At 45.3% G+C, this 10,721-nt stretch overlaps 1 pseudogene; it reads left to right on the forward strand.

Moving 5' to 3' along the window:
* Window positions 1-5,756: 5,756 nt before the first annotated feature.
* LOC147426629 (2,3-bisphosphoglycerate-independent phosphoglycerate mutase-like) lies at window positions 5,757-9,776 on the forward strand (annotated as a pseudogene).
* Window positions 9,777-10,721: the final 945 nt, after the last annotated feature.

Here is a 10,721-nt window from a genome sequence, read left to right on the forward strand (position 1 = left end):
ATCTGACACTAATATATGCCTAAAAGAAACTCCACAATCTACAAACTGTGCAAGCATAAATTGGGACAAACTGCTCAACTGAGCGTAGAGCGCATAACCATATACACAAGTAGAGAACAAGCTAGCTCAAAACACATTCCACGAGAGAAATTGCCTGCAAAAAATCTGCAAAAAACTTGTGAAACTTGTGAGACTGCCTGACTGTAGCCACACAAGCATACATATCCTCACTCCTACGAGAGTGGGTACAAGAACACCAAAGTGTGTCCAAATTGACAAAACCTGTCAAAAGTTGTCAAAGTGAGAGTAAACACTTGATCACTTTCAAAGTGGGAATATATCGGCCACTATAGAAGATGACATAACACAACGAACTTTTATGGCAAGAAGATGGGAAAAAACGAACATAATTTCCTTTGCAAAATGAGTCAAAACTCAATGCAAACCGCAAGCCAAAAAACTGCAGATAACTGCCTGAGTGGGAGTCAACTCGATCACTAAACAATCATAGAGCAAACTGTGAATACGTGGAAACCATTGCGAGAATCTGGGAAAAATCCGACAGAGTTTTCCCTGGAAACTGAGAAAAAGCTCAAAAAATCTTACCAAATCGCATGAAAACTAGACACACAGTGTCTCAGTAAACGGATCGACAAATGATCTGCATACGCTGCCAAAAGCCTAGCAAACTGGCTCACTCTCGACCGAGTGGCTTTGTGGACGTGTACCTGTTCAAAAACACCTGTAAACCTGTAAATCTGCTACCTATGAGCTATACCTAGCTCAACCTGTATCCACATAAGAATACATAGCCTGAAACTGCACCAAACTGTGCAAAAAAACTGCTCTCTAGTGCTCTACACAAGCTGCACTGCAACCTATGAGCAAAAGCCGCTGAGAACTGATAACTACTACCTCATCGATTGGTAAACACGTCAATCGGAAACGCTGTCCAAGAGCTGTGTGAGCTCACGGAAAAACCTGCTCTGGAATGGTCCATCAGAGCCGTATGTATCGGTATGTGCCGTCGAAGCCAAAAGTGGAGATGAACGTCGAAGTCGAAAAGCCAGGGATGGCCATCAAAGCCGTCTTCCGCCACCGGAAAGAAGTGCCAATGCTATGGCCGCCTGTGCTCGAAGTCGGTGTCGAGTCGTAGAGGCCGAGTCGGATCGGTGTCGAAAACCGATGCGCTAAGCCGAGCCGTCAATGCTCGAGGCCGTAGAGGAGTAATGCCGAGATGCTGAGGAAAAACACCATAATCGGTGTCTAAACCGGTGTTGGGTCTCCGAAATTTGAAGTCGAGAAGAGGAGAAAAAATCACTGTAAAGGGCGGCGAAACTGGGTCGATGCCGGGTGATGTCTGGACTTACTTGTCCATACCTGCACTGCTTGTGCGTATGTGCGTGAGTGCACGCAAGAAAAGAGGCTCTGTCTCTACCTGTCACTCACTCTGAATCTCTTTTAAGCTGTCTCTCTCGCTCGCTCGCTCGCTCATACTCTCTCAACTGTGTCTCAAGCGGGATCGAGGAGTGTGGCATCACCAATGTGGCGTGTGGAGTGTGGCGTCACCAATGAGAGAGAGTGCAAGATAGGTGTGGTTGGCTCCACTCAGTTAGGGTGGGATGGTGAAAGAGCTAAGTAGGTTGATAACCTCTTTGGATATACCATGACATAATCCCCCCTCCGACTACAAATCCATGTGGTATGCATGTCAGCCCTCCTGAGGTGGGCCACTATGCCTCCTGAGGTGGGCCACTGTGCCATCTTGTTATAATTAACGAGACGATGCTGAGAGGTTAATCTGAGCAAATGATGGCCGTATTGTGTAGTGTGAGTTGTCTTTTGAATCTCTCATGGTGGCCTCCTCCTATATGGCAAATAGTCCCACCAGGTCCTCTATATTGTATGTCTCACATTGACTCCGGCATATTCTTGCATTGAAGTCTCCCATAAGGAAGACTTCCTCTAGTGTAGAGTACTCCATAATCGCATCTGACAGGCATGTGTATGTGGATGATCTCTCCTCCCCCTCCCCTTTCCTCTATGTGGTAGCGAATTTGGAGCCTGAGGGGGCGAAGTAGCAGAGGGCGATGTAGAGGATCCTCGCATGTGATAGCTCAAAGAGGATCCAAAGGTAACAGGCCTTTAGGTCCAGTTCAACAATATAAATCCTTCTTTGGAGTCCCTGTTTCAAGAGTATAGGCACCCTCCTGATCCTTGTGTGGTGTGTTGGCGAGTGCTCCCTTGGTGTGAAGACTCCCATTGAAAGCCCTCCATCTTCGGTAGACTCCTCTTTGGCTCTCATGTATCTTTGTCAAAAAGATGAGTTCCCGTCCTCTCATCACCTCCTCAAGCCTCTGTGGATGTGTGCATAGACTTGCCATCAATGATGACCCTACCATCTCGGTACACGGCCTTCTTTCTTTCTTTAGGAGCTTTTTGGACTCTAGGCATGTATGCTCAATGATGGTCCTTGCATCTTTGTGAGGTTGTCGTCAAGGTAAATAGGAGACCCCTTTAGCCCTTTCAAGATAACCCTCTTTCCGATGAAGGGTGTCCGAGACGCCTTGGAGGTGAATTGGAGGATGAGGGATCTTTTCTATAGATCTTTGCCAACTCTCCAAGCTTTGGAGAAGGGTAGCTCCTCGTCTTCCTTGTACCCGAGGTTCATACATAGGGCTTTCCCATCGCTCTCGGGTGTGGACCCCTCCTCTTCTTTGATGCCAATCACTTGTACAATGAGGAGGCGGGCTTGTTCCAACTTCTCTTCCTCAATGGTTGTGTGTATGGTGAGCGCCTCATCTATTTGGGCTTCCGCTCTTGCCTCCTTTTTTATATTCTTCTTCACTACTTCAACCCATCCTTCCTTGGTAGCCTCCACTTTGTCGTCGATGCTTGCCGTGAGAGCTTTGGTGATCTCCTCCTTGAGGGCTTCCTTGGCTTCGGCCTTGATCTCTCCTTCGCTAGGGGTGAGGGATGCAATAGAAGCATGGAGGAGGTCGATTTGCTCCTTAAGCTCTTCCTTTTCTTTCCTCCATTCCTCTTTTTTCTTCTCTCTCTTCTTCTCCCACTTCTTCCATGATTCTTTCTCCTTGGTCAATCCTTCGACCTCTTTCTCAAGCTTGTATAGCCGATTGGCAATGCCCTTGAGGGTGTTCGCAATGTGAGACGTCGTTTTATCATCTAGCTTGGTCATCTCCTCCTTCACGGTGTTCTTCGGCATGTGAACATTTTGGGGGGCGGGGGGGGGGGGGGGGGGGGGGGGGGGGGGTAATGCAGCACACACGATAGTGGCTAAGGAAAGAGCGTGAGCACTGGCAGTTGTCAGAGGGCAGCGCGTGCAACGTTCAATAGCAGGGAGTGATGGCGTTGGCGGGGAGTAGGCGGGGTGCTAGCAAAGAGAGAGAGAGAGAGATCATGTTAATGTCCATGAAAAGCCATGAGACAAATCAACATGCACAATAGTTGATGCCTCTGTGCCATGAAAAAAATGGAGTGCAAAGATACTGTGCTTGCATCTTTGCCGGGCTCGATGCATCCTATCTTTATAAGTTATAGATTTACAAAAACCATGTTACCCCAAAGAGAGAGAGAGAGAGAGAGAGAGAGAGAGAGGGGTTTTAACATAGTAGGAACAATCCAAAACACTTGAAAAATCTATCTGGCAAGACGTGAACTCAAGACCTGGAGAGAGAGAGAGAGAGAGAGAGAGAGAGAGAGAGAGTTTTTCAAAACAATAACTTTTGACACTACACTTTGTAGGCATAGAAGGCAAGGCAATGCGTCCTATCAGACTCTTCAACAACTCCCCTGTTGTCGCACTAACGCACAATGCAATTTTGGCCGACTTTTGGCAGTCGAATGGGCAAGCACCAATCAACAATTCTCTCTCTCTCTCTCTCCCCCCCCACACACACACACACCACAGAGTTAACATTCTCTTCTCTCTTCTCTCGCGCGCATGCACAAAGTCAACCATCATCTCTCTCTTTCTCTCTCTCTCTCTCTCACACACACACACACACCCTCTCCACCCACGCACGCGATGCACTTCGAAAAAAATGTTGTATATCAAACACGCAATTGATAATGTGGTCTCTCTCTCTCTCTTACATATATCCTAGAAAAGCTTGCCTTGAAGAAAGACTCTTCTAGAAGTTCTTTATTTTTAAGATTTACTTTCAATCCTCAAGGAGGTGATGCGATGGCGTAGATAAGCTGAGGGAGAATGGTGCTGAGACTGTCGCGATGGCGTAGATAAGCTGAGGGAGAAGTTGCTTGTCGCTTTTAGTGTCATATCTCTTCACTGCATGATCCGCTCCACTTTGCCAAAGGCGCTCTGTAAACCCTGCTCTTAGTTGCATAGCCTAAACACCCTTCTATTGTGTGTATACCTCGCTCCATCACCCAAGCTTGCCTTCACCCTACCATCTTGTGCACATTGGGAGCCGCCAATGCATATTGTGTGGGTTCACCTTGCTTCACAACCTCTCCTTGCTTAGAGAGTCTACTATGTGTGTGTTGGGGCTCGCACTTGCTGTGACGCACTCCGATTGTGGACGATTATTATCTCCCTGACAATAATCGCGATCATTAGCAGATGCCTTCGTTACTCCGTGGCCATAATTGAATCCTTGGCCCCTCAAGAGCCAACGTGGCTCCTTGAGCGCTCAATAGCCCAACGCTAAAAAAAACAACGGGCAAAAGCTACCAAAAGCTACGCCAACAAAAACAGCACTCAATAGCCCAGCGCTAAAAAAAACAACGGGCAAAAGCTACCAAAAGCTACGCTAACAAAAACAGCAGCAACAAGCAATTCGTTGCAGATTCTATGAAGCAAGCAGTTCGCAGGTTCTCTGATTGCTGGAGTCCGTTGCAAGTTCTCTGAAGCAAGCAGTTCATAGGTGCTCTGATTGCTCTCTCTCTCTCTCTCTCTCTCTCTCTCTCTCTCTCAACTCGCAGCTCACTTTGTACGTTGCCAGAAGTAAGCGATTCGCAAATTGCAGTCACAACAATTCGATCGGTTGGACTGCACTTATTGCAGGATAAACCCGACATGGGCAGGGTCACGAAGCTCTGGGCTGTTTTCATGTTGTTGAAGATGATAACAAAATTCATACATGTAACAGAAGATGAAGAGCACATGATCACCCAAGGGATGATTGAATGTATTACAGGGAGAGCGCTTCATCATACAAGGATATTTCTTCATGTCTTTACTTGTAAACCTTTCCATGATGTCATTGTGGGCAGGAAATTTCACAAGGGATTCCTTAACTCATGGCATAGGGTGTACCAGCACACGTGACACCTCAAGATTGAAAGAGGCGAGTGGGGTAGGTACAACATACAAAGCTTCCGTGGAGCCAGGCTCACAGTCAACCATACCTGCCTCTCCATCCACAGCACCAGAAGGTAAATGGGAGGATTGCATAAAAGCCAAATGCCTACATTGCAACCAGCTGATAAGGCCTACTTGTGCCAGAGAGAACTTTGGTCCTTGCCGCATTGCAGATTTGCAGGCCACCAGAGGCGAGACAAGGACGAGCATCCAGCTCTCCTTTGGCATCATTTATTCCCCTCCATATGCAAACTGCTGAGGCCATTGTCGATGCCACTTCATATCTACCACATTGTTAGTAACTTGCCCTCCCTATGCAAAGTGTTGAGGTCATTGTCAGTGCGCATTGTTAGTAACTTGCATAACCTTTACTGCTTTTAACCCTCCTGCCACAAGTCATGCGAGTGACAAGAACATGGCATGTACACGACCAGTATCCACTCCCTCGGATGTCAATCTACAGCAGTGCCTTCAGTCTTTTTCATTTTTCTCATCAAGCGAGGACCTCTCTCCGGATGCGGTCACCTATGCTTGTGCCTTGAAGGCATGCGGTATTATTCAAGACGTTGATCTGGGCAAACACATTCATGACGAGATTGTTAGTCAGAGGTTGTTGGAGAAGAATGTCGTGCTTGGCAATGCGTAGGTATACATGTATACTAATTGTGGTGTACTTTGGAAAGCACAACAAGTTCTGGACAAGCTTCCCAACCGAGATGTCATCTCTTGGACTGCATTAACTGCAGGATATTGCCAACAAGGCCAGGGCCAGGAAGCTTTGAATTGTTTCCATTGTATGTGAAGTGATGGTTTCTTTCCAGATGCAGTCGAAGGCATGTGGCATTATGCGAGACATTGATATGGGCAAAAAAATTCACGATGAGATTGTCAATCAGGGGCTGTTGTTACAATTGTCATGCTTGGCAATGCTTTGGTTGACATGTATGCCAAGTGTCGTGTACTTTTGAAAGCTCAACAAGTTCTTAGCTTCCTGATCGAGATGCAGTCTCTTGGAATGCATTGATTGTAGGTTATGCCCAACAGGGACAGGGGATGTTTCCAGCGGATGCGAAGCGAGGGCTTCTCTCCAGATGGAGTCACCTATGCTTGCATTTTGAAGGCATGTGGCACGTTGAAAGACGTCGACACAGGAAAACAAATTCATGATGAGCTTATTGGTCGGGGGCTGTTGCAAAAACCTGTCGTGCTTGGTAATGCTTTGGTTGACATGTATGCCAAGTGTAGTGTACTTTCCAAAGCACAACAAGTTCTTGACGAGCTTTATGTCCGGGATGCAGTCTCTTGGAATGCATTGATTGCAGGATATGCCCAACAAGATTAGGGCTTGGAAGTGCTTGGTTGTTTTCATCGGATGCAAAGTGAGGGCTTCTCTCCGGATGCGGTCACCTATGCTTGTGTTTTGAAGGCATGTGGCATTATGCAAGCAGAGTCATGATGAGATTGTTAGGCAGGGGCTGTTACAAAAAGATGTCGTGGTTGGCAATGCTTTGGTTGACATGTATCCCAAGTGTGGTGTGCACAACAAGTTCTTGACCAGCTTTCTGTCCGGAATGAAGTCTCTTGGAATGCACTGAATACAGGATATGCCCGATAGGGGCAGGGCCAGGAAGCTAAGGGGTGTTTTCAGCGAATGCGGAGGGAGGGTTTCTCCCCAAATGTAGTTTCTTGGACTGCACTTATAAGAGGATATGCCCAGCAAGGGCGGGCCAACGAAGCTCTGGACTGTTTTCAATGATTGTCAATCAGGGACTGTTGTAACAATTGTCATGCTTGGCAATGCTTTGGTTGACATGTATGCCAAGTGTCGTGTACTTTTGAAAGCTCAACAAGTTCTTAGCTTCTTGATCGAGATGCGGTCTCTTGGAATGCATTGATTGCAGGTTATGCCCAACAGGACAGGGCCAAGAAGCATTGGGATGTTTCCAGCGGATGCAAAGCGAGGGCTTCTCTCCAGATGCAGTCACCTATGCTTGCATTTTGAAGGCATGTGGCACTTTGAAAGACGTCGACACAGGAAAACAAATTCATGATGATCTTATTGGTCGGGGGCTGTTGCAAAAAACTGTCGTGCTTGGTAATATTGCTTTGGTTGACATGTATGCCAAGTGTAGTGTACTTTCCAAAGCACAACAAGTTCTTGACGAGCTTTATGTCCGGGATGCAGTCTCTTGGAATGCATTGATTGCAGGATATGCCCAACAAGATTAGGTCCAGGAAATGCTTGGTTGTTTTCATCGGATGCAAAGTGAGGGCTTCACTCCGGATGCGGTCACCTATGCTTGTGTTTTGAAGGCATGTGGCATTATGCAAAACGCTATCATAGGCAAGCAGAGTCATGATGAGATTGTTAGGCAGGGGCTGTTACAAAAAGATGTCGTGGTTGGCAATGCTTTGGTTGACATGTATCCCAAGTGTGGTGTGCACAACAAGTTCTTGACCAGCTTTCTGTCCGGAATGAAGTCTCTTGGAATGCACTGATTACAGGATATGCCCGACAGGGGCAGGGCCAGGAAGCTAAGGGGTGTTTTCAGCGAATGCGGAGGGAGGGTTTCTCCCCAAATGTAGTTTCTTGTAGTGCACTTATAAGAGGATATGCCCAACAAGGGCGGGCCAACGAAGCTCTGGACTGTTTTCAATGCATGCAGCAAGATGGCATTTCTCCCAATGCAATCAATCACTTATGTCAATGTGCTCTATGCATGTAGCCACTCAAGTTTAGTCGATGAGGGTCAGATGCATTTTGATAACATGAGGGAAAAACATGACATTGCAACAAACAAAGAACACTATACTTGCATGGTTGATCTTTTTGGACGTACAAGGCTCTTTGACAAAGCAATGATACCCAACATCGTTGATGTAAGGAAGTGCATTGGCGATAGACATTCAATCACACGGTGAGTAAGCATTATCATTTTTTGATTTTTGACACTGAGAACGCAGTTAATGAACACACTAAAAATTGCACGTTGTCGTGGGAATGGCACGTTCCCTCGTATTATAAAAATTGGGGAGGACTGTGCAAACTCCCCCATGCAAGGAGACTTGCATGTTTAAAAAAAAAAAAAACATAAAAATGGAACAACATACAATTAATAACATTGACATCCTGTATGATCATGAACATTGAGCTTGACAAAACTCTAACACTCCTTGTGGTTTTTGATGAGGTCCCCTCTGAAACACTACGATCGGTATCCAATTTATGCGGAGGTACACTTGTGAACCACGACGATCGGTATCCCAAACACTCTCAGGTAGAAAAATCTAACACGCTTTCATGAAAAATCTCTCTCTCTCTCTCTCTCTCTCACACACACACACACACACACACACACACACACACACACACACACACACACACACACACACACACACACACACACACACACACACACACACACACACTCAGTTTCCAATATTTTGTTCGATCTCAATTCAATGCGAATGCAGCTTGAGAAGCATTGAAATGGCATATATAGTTTCCAATATTTTGCTCGAGAAAGATTTAGAAGAGTTATGGCAACAAGGAGTGGATGCCTCACTGGCATCTGGAGGAGGGTGTATGCACGTAACTATGGATCTCTATGACGTACCTTGTGATTACCAAATACTGACAGTTGCCTTTTGGTTTGAAAGAGCTTGCTAAGAATTCAATATGTGTCTTAATACATCCATGCAAACACCTTAAGAGCCAAGACAGGATCAATAGGAATTGTCAATGTTGATTGTTTCAGTTTGATTTGGGTCTGCAATGTAGTCTTGAAGAGTTAGTTTTGTTGGAACTTTGTGAAATAGAATGACTGGAATGTGGTAAAAAGCGGCTGGGATGCACAAGTTCTAAGAGAAGCTCCTCACAAGTTCAAGAGTGGTATAGAAGCTCTTATGCAATTGAAGGCAGATATTCAAAAATTCAATGAGCAATACTATCCTCCATTTGTGATTGTGGACAAAAATCGCAAATCTGTTGGTCCAATTGTTGATGGTGATTCACTTGTAACCTTCAACTTTAGAGCAGACAGAATGATCATGTTAGCAAAAGCTCTCAAGTATGCAAAATTTGATAACTTTGATAGGGAGCGAGTGCCCAAAATTCACTCTGCGGGTATGCTTCAATATGATGGTGAGTTGAAGCTCCCTAGCAAGTCCTTGGTGAGCCCTCCCGAAATTGACCGGACATTTGGTGAATAATTCGCAAAGAAAGGACTCCGAACCTTTACAATTGGAAGAGGCCCGACAAGCCAGCTTTCTGTTGTTAATCCTCATGCCAAGGAGGGCTATGCAGTATATTTAGAAATTAATAGTTTTGGACGCTTGAGACAGTGATACAGTGAAGTTTGGACATGTTACATTCTTCTGGAATGGGAATCGGTCAGGCTTATTTGATAGCAATCTCAAACCTATGTGGAGTTAAGTAGCTATTATGGTCTCTCTCTTTCTTTGTCACCCAAGTGGTATCTTGGGATCTTGGTTTCCTCTTTGTAACATGTCTCAAGTCCTAGGCTTGTCATAGAGTTCTTTGCCACACAAAACTACATGTTCAAGAGCATAGTTCAAATATTACAATATCCAAAAGGACGTTACACTCCCAAGCTACATAGTTGATGTCCGAATAGAGGCATACAAAAATAGTTGTTCTCAAATTGGATCAGAAACACCTCAATGCAAGGCTTGAATAACATCGTCAATTTGACAAAAAGGTCTCTCAGCATTGGCAATTTGTCCGACCATCTTGGCATCTACAACTCTAGTGTTGATTATCATTCGTTTGACTCTATCGTGCTGATTGTTGATATTGTAGAGTCGACACTTCTCGAGCTTCAACTTGTCTGCAACTTCAAACCAGAAAAAAGAACTCTCATACATGGACTTTGGTAAGCTTAACCAAACAATCTGTTGCATCTCTCCCTCCAAAAGTTGATTTATGGAATTCCCTAAGACTAACCGACTCCAAGAGGGAACAAATCCCAAAGAGGGAATAAAGCCCAAAGCTTTGAACAGATGAGGAATGTCATATTCCTACCATTGACACCTAGGGCATTTTCCATTCGAGACACCGATACTCTCAGTTTTTTGACCTATTCAAATGGCTTTTGATCTCTTCCTCTTAAATTTACAAATTCTGATGCTTTTACTGATAAAAAAAAAGAGCATAGTTCATACTAAACTTCAAGAATTGCAAACTTGATGGTTTGTAGTACTTGGTAGACTTTTTATTGAGCATCATGAACACATTCATATTTGTGATGAATTAGATTGGAAAGAATTCAGAAATATAGATCTCTCTCTCTCTCTCTCTCCCCCCCCCCCCCCCCCCCCCCCCCCCCCCCCCGCCCCCCAAGTTTTTGTCTTCTAGAGG

This window comes from Adiantum capillus-veneris, chromosome 24 (genome assembly GCF_014529385.1).
Source record: "Adiantum capillus-veneris isolate H3 chromosome 24, ASM1452938v2, whole genome shotgun sequence".
Lineage (NCBI taxonomy): Eukaryota > Viridiplantae > Streptophyta > Polypodiopsida > Polypodiales > Pteridaceae > Adiantum > Adiantum capillus-veneris.